The 15,056-nt window shown below is 47.2% G+C and overlaps 1 protein-coding gene across 3 annotated transcripts in view; it reads left to right on the top strand.

The window, feature by feature from the left end:
* Positions 1 to 4,597: 4,597 nt before the first annotated feature.
* asb7 (ankyrin repeat and SOCS box containing 7) overlaps positions 4,598 to 15,056 on the top strand; it is a 71,304-nt gene continuing 60,845 nt past the window's right edge. For 2 of the 3 annotated variants that reach the window (XM_048563082.1, XM_048563079.2), the window contains exon 1: positions 4,598 to 4,720. The gene's annotated coding sequence lies outside the window, so the exon portion shown is untranslated. The other variant, XM_048563081.2, reaches the window with a different exon arrangement.

The raw sequence follows: 15,056 nt of genomic DNA, 5'->3' as shown, positions 1-15,056 counted from the left end.
CACGAATGCCTCAGACCTGAACTTCAGTAGGGAGTGGATTTCCATGATTTCCAGTTGAGGGACATGCAGATTAGCTTCTTTGGCATGAAGTCCTCTCCAAATTTGCTGATGAAATCTGTGACGGTAATGGCATACTCATGTTTGCTTCAATATGGTCCAGTCCACCAATTCCAAGCAGCCATGAAGGAACTCATCCATTACCTCAGACTAGCACTGTACGACTTTCTGTACCAGGTCTTCTTTGGAGTTTATAATCTTTTGGATTATTCCCAGTATCATGCTTAAGTTAGGATAGAAATAGGTGGATAGAGCAGTTGGATGAACATTTTGAAGAGATGGTGTTGGAGGGAGGATTTTAGACACCTGGAGAATTTGGATCGCTTCTAGGGGAGAAGGAACCTGTGCAAGCAAGACAGGTTGTATCTAAACAGAGCTGGGACCTGTGTCCTCTGATGAAGGGTCTAGGCCCGAAACGTCAGCTTTTGTGCTCCTGAGATGCTGCTTGGCCTGCTGTGTTCGTCCAGCCTCACATTTTATTATCTTGGAATCTCCAGCATCTGCAGTTCCCATTATCTCTGGGACCTGTGTTCTTGAAGGTTGATTTGCCATGATACTAAGAAGAATTTAATGTGTATGTACATTTCCTTTAAGAATTCACCTTAAGGTTTCCATGTGGTCTGCACTGACAATGTTGCGATCAATTGATATGAAAGGAGAAGGTAAACAAAGAGATAATGGACAGCAGGCCAGACAAAAGAAAAGCTGAATCAGACATAATGAGAGCTAAGTGTGGAAATAAAAAGTTGTTTGCATTCTGTACATACAGAAATCAGCAGCTTTGCTGCAATGTCTATTTTATAATTTTTAATTTGTTTCACTGTTTTAAATAAACCAACCCAAGGAGTTAATCAATCACTGGATTTATTGATTATTCGGCAATTATCTGTAATATGACATACGAAACAGTGATGAAAACATCATGCAGATGAGGCTATTGGTGTTTGAATGGTCAACAAACAAGTTAATCAAGAGGCGAAACACATGGTCAACAGTATTAAATCATGCTAAACTGCATGAGTTAACCCTCCTCTCGTTTTGAAGATTGTTAATTGAAAGCATAGGTTTCTAATAAGCAGACAGATTCCGATTGAGAAGCCAGTTTAATTCACTTGAAAAAGGCAAATGAACATTGCAGTGCTTGCAATGAATCCAGCACAAAGTCAAAGGTAGGTTGTCCAAAAAAAAATCTCGTTTAAAAAAAGTCAAAGGTAGGATGTCCAGAAAAAAATCTCGTTTAAATTGAGAAACAACACATATTCTAACAGAATTTAAATGTTTAAACAGCGTTTACAGTTATGATGTCTAGAATAGATTTGCATGTGTCAGATGCAGAAGAATAAGTCTTTAAGATTTGCTTAATTGAAGGTATACAAGGACTTAACATAGAATTAACAGATCCCTATAAAAGTTATAGACTACATAAGACTAATTTAGAATTCAATTAAAATATCTGTATTGCCTGGGGAGGTAAGGTAGTGGTAAATGTTTAAGTGGTTACAGCGAAAGAGGGGGTGACAGAGAGAGATAAAAACACAAAAGGGATTAAGTAAACAAGGAGATAATCAATAGCAGGCCAAACCAGGAGAAAAAAAAGCTAACTAAGAGACAACAAGTCCTAAGACTGAAAATGGTTTAGGAGGGCTGAATACAATCCACATAATAATGGGTCTAGGAATACGTGTGAATGGGTGACAATGCTAAAAAGAACTCCTGTTACATCAGGATTAGTGAGAAGTGGATAAAGTACATGGAAGGGGACAGAATCAGGTTATAAAGTTATTGAACTCAACGTTGAGTCATAGAGGCTACAAGGTCCCCAAGTGGATAATGAGATGTTGTCCTGTGAGCTTGCGCTGATGCCTGATGGAACACCACAACAGGTCTGTGCCAGTAATGTTGATCAGGGGGCAGGGTGGTGCATTGAAGTGGCAGGCAACTGGGGCCATTTGGCAGACAGAACATAGGTACAAAGTGGTTACCCTGTCTACATTTTGTCTCCCCAATGGTGGAGGAGACCATGTTGTGGTCTAATTGTAAATTCTTAGCTATGAACAGAAAAATGAAAATTCAAAAGCAAAAGGCTCAACAATGAACTCAGCAGCCACCGAAATTTGAGAGTACAGGTAGTTCTGCTATAATGCTTGTTTTGTAAACGTAAAGTGGCTGTAACATGATTGTTGAATAGTGGAGATAACAAGGTGTAGAGCTGGATGAACACAGCAGGCCAAGCAGCATCAGAGGAGTAGGAAGGCTGACGTTTCGGGCCTAGACCCTTCTTCAAAAAGGTCAAGGCCCGAAACGTCAGCCTTCCTGCTCCTCTGAAGCTGCTTGACCTGCTGTGTTCATCCAGCTCTACACCTTGTTATGTCAGATTCTCCAGCATCTGCAGTTCCTACTATCTCTGAATAGTGGATGCTGTTTGGATAATGCAAGCTTTCTGTTGTACAGGTACAGTGATTTCCCTGTAATGCAATTTTTTACAGTGTGAGGTAGCGCAAGAACACATCGAATTATAGGAGAACTACCTGTACCAACCCTGAAATGCGGAACTGGTCTTTGGATAAGCTCTGGTTTTAGGATGTGTGTTCTGAAGAAGGGTCACTGGACCTGAAATATTAACTCTGATTTCTCTCCACCGATGCCGTCAGACCTGCTGAGTTTTTCCAGCAATTTGTTGTTTTTCAGATTTCCAGCATAGTTCGTTCAATTTTTTTCTCGGATACCTCTGTTCAGCTAATAATTATTTGAAGAGCTGAAGGATGAAGGGAGGAACCTAGAAAATGTTGCAAGGAAAAAAAATCAAAGCTTAGTAACAACAGCTACAGAAACATGGGCCTGAATTCAAAGCAATGCTGTAGATGATGAGAGGCCTGCAAAAACCTATGGGGGTGAATGTCACAAACAAGGAATTGTAATTAACTCATGAAACAATCCTTCAGGAAATAAATATCAGAAATGAGGCTCCTGTGAAAGAACTCAAAAAAATGCAAACAACTATTAAAACAGCAAACAAAAGATATTCAGGTTTCAAATGAAAACAAAAAGGGGAAAAAAAAACAAATTACAGATGACATGAAGATTGGTGAAGATTGTATCAGAGATAATGGGAACTGCAGATGATGGAGAATTCGAGATAACAAAGTATGGAGCTGGATGAACACAACAGGCCAAGCAGCATCTCTGATGAAGGGTCTAGGCCCGAAACATCAGCATTTGTGCTCTTAAGATGCTGCTTGGCCTGCTGTGTTCATCCAGCTCCACACTTTGTTATCTATGAAGATTGGTGGTGTTGTTGATACTGAGCAAGATGCTCTTAAACTACAACCTGATAATGGTCAGCTAGTAAATTGGGTAGAGCAATAGCAGATGGAATTTAATCCCAATAAGTGCAAGGTAATGCAGTTGGGAGGTCTACTGGGGAAGGGTGTACATAATGAATGGAAGGTCTCTAGGGAGTACTGTTGAAAAAAGGGACCTTGGTGTACCTCATAAATCTCTTTGGGTGTCAGCACAAGAAAGTGTATGGCATACTTGCCTTATTAGGTGGGGCATAACATATTGGAACAGAAAGTCGTGTTATTTTATGTAGCATTAGTCTGGACACAAATGGAATACGGTGAGCCGTTCTGGTCACCACACTGTTGGAAAGACATCATTGCATTGAACAGGATGCAGAGGAGATTCACCAGCATGCTGCTTGAGATGGAAAGTCTCCAATATAAGAGACAGAATAGGTTTGAATTCCCTCGAGCAGAGGAGGCTGAAGGGCATCTGATTAAGGTATACAAAATTGAGGTATAGACGCAGGAGATAGTGAGAATCTCTGACCCATGGCAGGCATGTCACCTAGCAGAGGACATACGTTTAAAGTGAGGAGCAAGCGATTAAGAGGAGATCTGAGAGAATTTTTTTCAGTCACAGGGTGATAATGATATGAAACGTGCTGCCTGAGAGGCTGGTGGAGGTAGATACCTTCGCAACATTTAAGTATCTCGATCAGTACTTCAAATGCCAGGGCATAGTAGGCTACGAACCAAGTGCAGGTAAACTGGATCAATGTTGTTTGCTGTTTGTTGGTCAGCATAAATATCATGGGCGTGAAGAGCCATTATCAATGTGTGAGAAAGAGATACTGAAGGCTCAGGATGAAAATACGATCAATGCCATCCATCGACAAAGAGCTTTTCAATCACTTACTTCCACTAGTCAAGCCACAACACGCAGCTTCTAGGCCTTTCTTCCCAGCACTTCAAATTCAACAAGATTTTTCTCGAACATTCCAAACTCCATGTCGCTCGCCAGCGGCCTTTTGCTGAGACTTCGAAATTGTCAAAAGGCGCGGAATTTTGGCTGCCGAAAACTGCGCAAACGTCCCTGCTGCGGGGAGCTGTTGGGCACTGCGCATACGTCTCCAGCGTGGGGGTTGTGCGTGTGCAGGATTCTGCGCATGCGTCTCTGGCACCGTGCTCAACCAGGAACAGAGCGTGCGTCCCTGTTGCGGGGACGCTGCCGGGCACTGCGCATGCGTCCTGTGGTCGTGGCGCTGCCCGGCTCTCTCGGCCTGAGATGGCTCCGCAGCAACAAGTTCCCCAGGAAATTGCGTACGGCTCGCACCTGGCAGCTGGGGCCTGCTCAGCCCCCACTCGCACACTTGCAGCAGGTAGGACGCCTTGGGCAGGAGGAACACGCGGCCCCGCGGAGAGACGGTTGCTTGGCTGGCATGGTGCGCGGTTAGTCCGGGTCCAACCTGAGCAGGATGTACTGACCGAGCACTGAGGGGGAGAAGGGAGGCCGAGGGACAGCCGCAGGAATGTAAGTGTGTACTGGCCGGGGCTCTTGGGGGGGTGAAGACCGGGCAGCTCTCAAAGCATCCCTAACACCTGGGGCGCGCCTCCCGGGCTCCCCTAAAACCCGACCGCCTACTAAGGCGGGTGACAACTCCAAACACTGTACCCAGTCTCCAAGTAGCCCTTCACCCATCCCTGTTCGCTCCCCTTGTGTATCCCTCTTTTCCTCTTACTTTGTATCTCGCTTTCCTTCCTTCTAGAAGACAATTGATACATTACCACACAAAGGGGTGTTGGAAAATAACTGCACATTGATAAGGCTATAATGTTGGCAAGCTAGCAGGAATACATTCAGCATAAACGGGTCTTTTTCAGGTTGGTAGGCTGTAATGAGTGGTGTGCCACAGGGATCAATGCTGGGACCCTAACTTTACAATTTAGGTAAATGATTTGGCTGATAGTGTGGAAGCTATTACTACCAACTTTGCTGATGACTCCAAGATAGGTTGAAAAGTAAATTGTGAAGTGGACCTACCAAGGTGATGAAAGGATGGTGATAGGTTCAGTAATTGGGCAAAGATCTGTTAAATAGAATTTAGTGTGAGAAACTGTTTTGGCAGGAATAAAAATGAAGCATAGTTTGTAAGTGGTGAGAGCATGCAGAGGGATCTGGGTGTTCTGGTTCATAAATCTGAAAAGGCTATATCTGGGTATAGTAAGTACTTTGGAATGCTAAATAGTGCATGATATCATTTATTGCAGGGGATATTGAACAAAAAAGTTGATAGGCTTCAGTTACACAGGGCAAGAGTGTGGCCACGTCTGGTGAACTGCTACAGTACAGAGGTTGGATTTTGGATTAAGGTTGGATATAAAAGCATCAGAAGCAGTTCAGAAGACGTAGAACCATATGATCATATAGATATGAGCAGAAGGGGGCCATTTGATCCGTCTTGGCCATAATGACCCGGATGTCCTTTCTAATTCCGACTACCTTGCTTGATTTGATTCACCGGGTTGACATCTGTGTCTCACTCTCTTACTGACAGGAACCATTTCAGAAATTATGTAATCGGTTTGTAATGGTATTCAAATTCTGAGTGTGATCAATATATACTTTATAGTAATTTTCTGACAAGGAATCGAGGGCTACGGGGGAGTGTAGGGAAGTGGAGTTGAAATGCCAGTCAGCCATGATTTAAATGGCGGAGTGGACTTGGTGGGCTGAATGGCCTTACTTCCACTCCTATGTCTTATGGTCTTAAAACACCTGGAATGAATGCAGAAGGTGCTGAAGAAGCTTAACAGATCTGGCAGCATGTGTGCAAAGAAAGCAAAATTAATGTTTACAGATGCTGCCAGACCTGCTGAATTTCTTTGCAATTTCTGATTTTGTTTCCAATCTCCAGCATCTGCAGTTCTTTGTTTTATAATAGCTGGAATGGATGGTTTGTCCAGGGAAGGAAGGCTATACAAGCTATGCTTGAGTCTGTTAAATTTAAAAGAGCGAAAAGTGACATGATTGAAACCTGAATCATGGGTTTTGACAGGCTAAATGTGAAATGAATATTTCAGCTTGGGAAAAACTAGGTGTCACTGTTTGAACATAATAAAGAAGAAACAGTTTATTTTCACTGAGGATCATGAGTATTCGGAACATTTTTTCTGAAAAGGTACTGGAAGCAGAGTTTGAAAATCTTAAGGTCAGGGTAATTGGTAGGCAAGGGGCTGAAAAATTATTGAGAGTTAGGTGGAGATGTGAATTTGAGATGACAGTGAGATCGGCACATTAAATAACAGTCAGGCACGAGGAGCTGAATGGGCCTATGCTGTTCATTTTTAATGTTCCACATTTCTTTTCATCCACCTGCCCTGCTGTTCCTTGTCTCCCCCACCACTCCCCCACTCCCCCACTCCCCCACTCCCCCACTCCCCCACTCCCCCACTCCCCCACTCCCCCACTCCCCCACTCCCCCACTCCCCCACTCCCCCACTCCCCCACTCATTCTTTCTTTCCCTCCCACCTCTTCTTTCCCTCCCACCTCTTCTTTCCCTCCCACCTCTTCTTTCCCTCCCACCTCTTCTTTCCCTCCCACCTCTTCTTTCCCTCCCACCTCTTCTTTCCCTCCCACCTCTTCTTTCCCTCCCACCTCTTCTTTCCCTCCCACCTCTTCTTTCCCTCCCACCTCTTCTTTCCCTCCCACCTCTTCTTTCCCTCCCACCTCTTCTTTCCCTCCCACCTCTTCTTTCCCTCCCACCTCTTCTTTCCCTCCCACCTCTTCTTTCCCTCCCACCTCTTCTTTCCCTCCCACCTCTTCTTTCCCTCCCACCTCTTCTTTCCCTCCCACCTCTTCTTTCCCTCCCACCTCTTCTTTCCCTCCCACCTCTTCTTTCCCTCCCACCTCTTCTTTCCCTCCCACCTCTTCTTTCCCTCCCACCTCTTCTTTCCCTCCCACCTCTTCTTTCCCTCCCACCTCTTCTTTCCCTCCCACCTCTTCTTTCCCTCCCACCTCTTCTTTCCCTCCCACCTCTTCTTTCCCTCCCACCTCTTCTTTCCCTCCCACCTCTTCTTTCCCTCCCACCTCTTCTTTCCCTCCCACCTCTTCTTTCCCTCCCACCTCTTCTTTCCCTCCCACCTCTTCTTTCCCTCCCACCTCTTCTTTCCCTCCCACCTCTTCTTTCCCTCCCACCTCTTCTTTCCCTCCCACCTCTTCTTTCCCTCCCACCTCTTCTTTCCCTCCCACCTCTTCTTTCCCTCCCACCTCTTCTTTCCCTCCCACCTCTTCTTTCCCTCCCACCTCTTCTTTCCCTCCCACCTCTTCTTTCCCTCCCACCTCTTCTTTCCCTCCCACCTCTTCTTTCCCTCCCACCTCTTCTTTCCCTCCCACCTCTTCTTTCCCTCCCACCTCTTCTTTCCCTCCCACCTCTTCTTTCCCTCCCACCTCTTCTTTCCCTCCCACCTCTTCTTTCCCTCCCACCTCTTCTTTCCCTCCCACCTCTTCTTTCCCTCCCACCTCTTCTTTCCCTCCCACCTCTTCTTTCCCTCCCACCTCTTCTTTCCCTCCCACCTCTTCTTTCCCTCCCACCTCTTCTTTCCCTCCCACCTCTTCTTTCCCTCCCACCTCTTCTTTCCCTCCCACCTCTTCTTTCCCTCCCACCTCTTCTTTCCCTCCCACCTCTTCTTTCCCTCCCACCTCTTCTTTCCCTCCCACCTCTTCTTTCCCTCCCACCTCTTCTTTCCCTCCCACCTCTTCTTTCCCTCCCACCTCTTCTTTCCCTCCCACCTCTTCTTTCCCTCCCACCTCTTCTTTCCCTCCCACCTCTTCTTTCCCTCCCACCTCTTCTTTCCCTCCCACCTCTTCTTTCCCTCCCACCTCTTCTTTCCCTCCCACCTCTTCTTTCCCTCCCACCTCTTCTTTCCCTCCCACCTCTTCTTTCCCTCCCACCTCTTCTTTCCCTCCCACCTCTTCTTTCCCTCCCACCTCTTCTTTCCCTCCCACCTCTTCTTTCCCTCCCACCTCTTCTTTCCCTCCCACCTCTTCTTTCCCTCCCACCTCTTCTTTCCCTCCCACCTCTTCTTTCCCTCCCACCTCTTCTTTCCCTCCCACCTCTTCTTTCCCTCCCACCTCTTCTTTCCCTCCCACCTCTTCTTTCCCTCCCACCTCTTCTTTCCCTCCCACCTCTTCTTTCCCTCCCACCTCTTCTTTCCCTCCCACCTCTTCTTTCCCTCCCACCTCTTCTTTCCCTCCCACCTCTTCTTTCCCTCCCACCTCTTCTTTCCCTCCCACCTCTTCTTTCCCTCCCACCTCTTCTTTCCCTCCCACCTCTTCTTTCCCTCCCACCTCTTCTTTCCCTCCCACCTCTTCTTTCCCTCCCACCTCTTCTTTCCCTCCCACCTCTTCTTTCCCTCCCACCTCTTCTTTCCCTCCCACCTCTTCTTTCCCTCCCACCTCTTCTTTCCCTCCCACCTCTTCTTTCCCTCCCACCTCTTCTTTCCCTCCCACCTCTTCTTTCCCTCCCACCTCTTCTTTCCCTCCCACCTCTTCTTTCCCTCCCACCTCTTCTTTCCCTCCCACCTCTTCTTTCCCTCCCACCTCTTCTTTCCCTCCCACCTCTTCTTTCCCTCCCACCTCTTCTTTCCCTCCCACCTCTTCTTTCCCTCCCACCTCTTCTTTCCCTCCCACCTCTTCTTTCCCTCCCACCTCTTCTTTCCCTCCCACCTCTTCTTTCCCTCCCACCTCTTCTTTCCCTCCCACCTCTTCTTTCCCTCCCACCTCTTCTTTCCCTCCCACCTCTTCTTTCCCTCCCACCTCTTCTTTCCCTCCCACCTCTTCTTTCCCTCCCACCTCTTCTTTCCCTCCCACCTCTTCTTTCCCTCCCACCTCTTCTTTCCCTCCCACCTCTTCTTTCCCTCCCACCTCTTCTTTCCCTCCCACCTCTTCTTTCCCTCCCACCTCTTCTTTCCCTCCCACCTCTTCTTTCCCTCCCACCTCTTCTTTCCCTCCCACCTCTTCTTTCCCTCCCACCTCTTCTTTCCCTCCCACCTCTTCTTTCCCTCCCACCTCTTCTTTCCCTCCCACCTCTTCTTTCCCTCCCACCTCTTCTTTCCCTCCCACCTCTTCTTTCCCTCCCACCTCTTCTTTCCCTCCCACCTCTTCTTTCCCTCCCACCTCTTCTTTCCCTCCCACCTCTTCTTTCCCTCCCACCTCTTCTTTCCCTCCCACCTCTTCTTTCCCTCCCACCTCTTCTTTCCCTCCCACCTCTTCTTTCCCTCCCACCTCTTCTTTCCCTCCCACCTCTTCTTTCCCTCCCACCTCTTCTTTCCCTCCCACCTCTTCTTTCCCTCCCACCTCTTCTTTCCCTCCCACCTCTTCTTTCCCTCCCACCTCTTCTTTCCCTCCCACCTCTTCTTTCCCTCCCACCTCTTCTTTCCCTCCCACCTCTTCTTTCCCTCCCACCTCTTCTTTCCCTCCCACCTCTTCTTTCCCTCCCACCTCTTCTTTCCCTCCCACCTCTTCTTTCCCTCCCACCTCTTCTTTCCCTCCCACCTCTTCTTTCCCTCCCACCTCTTCTTTCCCTCCCACCTCTTCTTTCCCTCCCACCTCTTCTTTCCCTCCCACCTCTTCTTTCCCTCCCACCTCTTCTTTCCCTCCCACCTCTTCTTTCCCTCCCACCTCTTCTTTCCCTCCCACCTCTTCTTTCCCTCCCACCTCTTCTTTCCCTCCCACCTCTTCTTTCCCTCCCACCTCTTCTTTCCCTCCCACCTCTTCTTTCCCTCCCACCTCTTCTTTCCCTCCCACCTCTTCTTTCCCTCCCACCTCTTCTTTCCCTCCCACCTCTTCTTTCCCTCCCACCTCTTCTTTCCCTCCCACCTCTTCTTTCTTGCCCCTGCCCATCATATTTCATTATTTCTTCCAGCACTGTTCCTTTGCTTGTACACTTGATAGTTAAGTTTTCTTTTTTAAAGAAAAAATTCCTAGCGTTCGCCTACTTGAGTGCTTAAGCCAGTGATTACTCTAGCTTCATGAATCTGAAGGACCAGCTGCAAAATGTCAGGAGTCTGCAACTAACTGCAGATGCTGGAAATGCACAGGCCTGTGGAAAGAATTGAGCAGGGTTTACATCTGACATGTTAGCCTGGCCTTTCTGTATTGTAAATGCTGGTCATCTGTCTTCTATTGTTTGTTTCTGTTTGTTTCACAACTTCAGTTTGGTTTGATTTGATGGGACAGTTCTGTTCAAAGCAACGTTCCCACATTGTAGACACCCACATTGCATTCTTATGTCAAGATGACAGTGCGGCACAATGCAATGATTCTGTATCTCTGGAGCTTGAGTTTTTTTCAGTTCACTTGGGGGATGTGGGTGTGGCTGGCTGGCCAGCATTTCTTGCCTGCACCTAGATGCCCTTGAAAGGGTCGTGGTGAGCTGCCTTCTTGAACCGCTGCCGCCCTGATATATTTCTAAGTCAGGATGGTGGGGGAACTGGGAGGTGGTGTTCCCATATGCTCTTGTCCTGCTAGATGGAAGTGATCATAAGTTTGGAAGGTGCTGTCTGAGGATCTTTGAATTTCTGCAGTGAATCTTGTAGATGGTACACACTGCTGCTACTGAGTGTCGGTAATGGAAGGAGTGAATGCTTGTGGACGTAGTGCCAATCAAGTCGGCTGCTTTGTCCTGGATGGTGTCCAGCCTCTTGAGTGTTATTGGGGCTTCACTCTTCTAGGCATGTGGGGAGTATTCCATCACCCTCCTGATTTGTGCCTTGTAGATGGTGGACAGGCTTTGAGAAGCCAGGAGGTGAGTTACTCACCACAGTATTCCTGGCATTTGGCCTGCAGTTGTAGCCACACTGTCTATGTGGTAAGTCTAGTCTAGTTGAGTTTCTGGTCAATGCTAATATCTAGGATGTTGATAGTGGGGGATTCAGTGTTGGCAGCGCCATTTGAATGTCAAAGGATGATGGTTAGATTGCCTCTTATTGGCGATGGTCATAGCCTGGCATTTGTTTGGCACAAATGTCACTTGCCACTTGTCCACCCAAGCCTAGATATTGTCCAGATCTTGTTGCATTTGAACTTGGACTGATTCAGTATCTGAGGCATCACGAGTGGTGCTGAACATTGTGCAATTGTCGGCAAACATCCTCACTTCTGACCTTAGGATGGAGGGAAGGTCACTGATGAAGCAGTTGAAGATGGTTGGGTCTCAGACATTACCCTGAGGAACTCCAGAGATGTTGTGGAGCTGAGATGATTGACCTCCATTCTACCATGACCATCTTTCTACATGTCAGGGATGACTCCATTCACCAGAGAGTTTGTCCCCAGATACCCATTGATTCCACTTTTGCTAGGGCTCCTTAATGCCACACTTGGTCGAATGCAGCCTTGATGTCAGGGGCTGTCACTTGCCTCACCTCTGGAATTCAACTTTTTTGCCCATGTTTGAATCAAGATTGTAATGAGGTCAGTTGCTGCGTGGCCCTGGTGGAACCCAAGCTGGGCGTCACTGAGCAGGTGCTGCTTGATAGCACTGTTAATGACAGCTTCCATTACTTTACCGATGGTTGAGAGGAGACTGTTGAGCCGGTAATTGCTGGGTTGGCAATTATGTCATGCTTTTGTCTACAGGACATACTTGGACAATTTTCTATGTTGTCGGGTAGGTACCAGTGTTGTAACAGTACTGGAACAGCTTGGCTCTGGGAGCGGTAAGTTCCAGAGCACAAGGCTTTAGTATCATTGCCGGAATGTAGTTTAAGGGCCTATAGCCTTCGCAGTATCCGGTGACTCCAGCTGTTTCTTTATATCACGTGGATCAAGTCAAATTGGCTAAAGACTGTATCTGTTATGCTGGGGACCACTGGAGGAGGCCGAGAAGGATCATCTACTCGGTGCTTCTGGCTGAAGCTTGCTGCAGATGTTTCAGCCTTTTCTTTTGCAATGATGTGGTGGGCTCTTCCATCATTGATGATAGGGATATTTGTGGAGCTGCCTCTTCCAGTGAGTTGTTTAATTGTCCACCACCATTCATGACTAGATGTGGCAGGACTGCAGAGCTTAGATGTATTCTGTTGATTGTCCTATTTGGCTTCACCAGGTTGATGCCTCATCCTCAGGAATGCATGTTGCTGCTCTTGTCATGCCCTCCTGCACTCTCCATTGAACCAGGGTTGATTCCCTGGCTTGATGATGGTTGAGTGGGGGCTATGCCAGGCCTTGAGGTAGCAGATTGTGCTCGAGTACAAATCTGCTGTTGGCCCACAGCACCTCATGGATCCCAGTCTTGAGTTGCTAGATCTGTTCGAAGTCTGCCCCTTTTGAGCACGGTGATAGTGCCACACAACAGAATGGAGGTTATTCTCAAGGGGAGACTTCATTTCCATAAAGACTGTGCAATGGTCATTCTTACTGATACTGTCATGGACAGATGCAGCTGCAGCTGGCAGATTAGTAAGAATGAGACCAAATATGTTTTTCCGTCCTGTTGGTTTGCTCACCACCTGCTGCAGACCCAATCTTGCACCTATGTCCTCTAGGACACTATCAGCTTGATCATTAGTACTGCTGCCGAGTTGCTGTTGGTGGTGGACGTGGAAATCCCCACCCAGAATCCATTTTGTGCCCTTGCCATCCTTAGTGCTTCCTCCAAGTGTTGCTTAACATTGGGAGGTACTGATTCATCAGCTGTGGGAGGATGGTATTCAGACGATGTTACTTTGGCCATGTTTAACCTGAAGCCATGAGACTTCGTGGTGCCTGGCGTCACTGTTGAGGACTCCCAGAGCAACTCCCTCTCGACTGTATACCACTACACTGCCATTCTCTGCTGGGTCTGTCCTGGTTATTGGACAGGAAAGATCCAGGGAAGGTGATGGTGGTGTATGGCACATTGTCTGTAAGGTATGATTCTAAGAGTCTGACTAGTCAGGTTGTTGCTTAATTAGTCTGTGAGACCCCCAGATTTTAGTGAGGAAGACTTTGCAGGCTTGACAGGGCTGTTTCTTCCGTTGTCTTTTCTGGTGCCTAGGTCGATACGTCCAGTTTTGTTTCTTTGAGACTTTGTAGTGATTGGCACAACTGAGTGGCTTGCTAGGCCATTTGAGGGCAGTTGAGAGTCAACCACGGTGCTGTGGGCCTGGAGTCACATGCAGGCCAGACCAGGTGAGGGCAGCAGATTTCTTTCCCTGAAGGACGTTAGTGAACCAGATGGGTTTTTCTGACAATCGATGGTTTCATGCTGATTGCTAGATTCTTGATTCCAGACTCCTTTTTTTTTATTGTTGAATTCAATTTCCACCATTTGCCCTGGTGGGCTTCAAACCCAGGTCCCCAGAACATCAGCTGAGTTTCCGGATTAATAGTCTAGCAATAATACCACTAGGCCATCGACTGCCCTTGTTTAAGAGCCCAAGTTGTAAAAGCACAGAAGGAGGCCACTCAGCCTAGATTTATCAAGTCTATGCCAGCTCTCTGTAGAGTAATCAGTCCAGTTAGTTTAGTCCACCCATCCTATCCCTGTAGCCATGCAAGTTTCTTCTCCCTTGAATGCTTAACCACTATTTCATGGAAAATAACTAATGTCTCAGTGTGTCAACTTCACTGTCATAATTGTGCTGCTTTTAAACATTCTTCCTCATGCTGTCCTGTATCAATTGTCAAAAACGTGCCCAGGTTGGAAAGGTGGCTCACTGGTTAGCACTGCTCCATCTTAACGCTAGGGACTCCGGCTCAATTCCAACTTCAGGTGACCTTCTGTCTGTGTGGCATTTGCACATGTTCCTCACATCTGGAGGGTTTTCTCCCACAATCTGAACATGTGCAGGTTAGTTGGACTGGCTATGCTAAATTGCTCAGTGTCCAGGGATGTGCAGTCTGGGTGGATTAGCCATGGGAAATATAGTGCTCCAGGTATAGGATAGGATAGGGTAGGGTAGGGTAGGGTACGTTAGGGCCTAGGTCGGAGGCACTTTGGAGGGTCGGTGTCAGCTGAATGGCTTGCTTCCAATTGGGTCCAATTCTGAAGAAGGCTCACTGGACCAGATATATTAATTCTGTTTTTGTGCCTGATTTCCAGCCTCTGCATTTGTTTGATGTTTTGTAGCCTAACTATTCTATCTCATTTTCCAGCACTCAGCATGTAGCCTTGTATACTTTGGCTTTCCAAGTGTTCATCTAAAAATTCAAATGTTCTGAGGATTTCTGTCTAGACCACCTATACAGGTTGAGCTCCAGGTCCTCACTGCCCTTTGAGTTGGGGGGGGAAAGAATTGCTTGCATCCCCTCTAAACCTTCTGCCCCTTACCTTATGTATGCCCCTCCACCAAGAGGAAACGTTTCTTCTTGTTTGCCAAGTCTGTGCCCTTCAATTGAACGCAACCCCTCCCCAACCCCAGTCCAGTCTCCTCAGTTCCAAGGAAAACAACTCCAATCTATCCAATCTGGCTTCATGAATAAATCTCCCCAGCCTGGGCAGCATCTTGGCACATCTACTCAGTGCACAATGGCATGCCTCCTACTTTATGGATTCCAGAGCTGCATGCAATACTCTGGCTGTGGTTTGACCAATGTTTTATGCAGTTCCACCATAACCTCCACGCTCTTAAACTCTAAGCCTCAACTAATAAAGTTGTGTCAAAAGTCATACAGCAGAAACAGGCCCTCAGCCTACCCTGTCCATGTCAACCAACCAATGCCAAGTTATACT

Source organism: Stegostoma tigrinum, chromosome 33, assembly GCF_030684315.1.
Source record: "Stegostoma tigrinum isolate sSteTig4 chromosome 33, sSteTig4.hap1, whole genome shotgun sequence".
NCBI lineage: Eukaryota > Metazoa > Chordata > Chondrichthyes > Orectolobiformes > Stegostomatidae > Stegostoma > Stegostoma tigrinum.
Note: the sequence above shows the minus strand (reverse complement) of the source record. Positions and strands in the feature narration are given on the sequence as shown.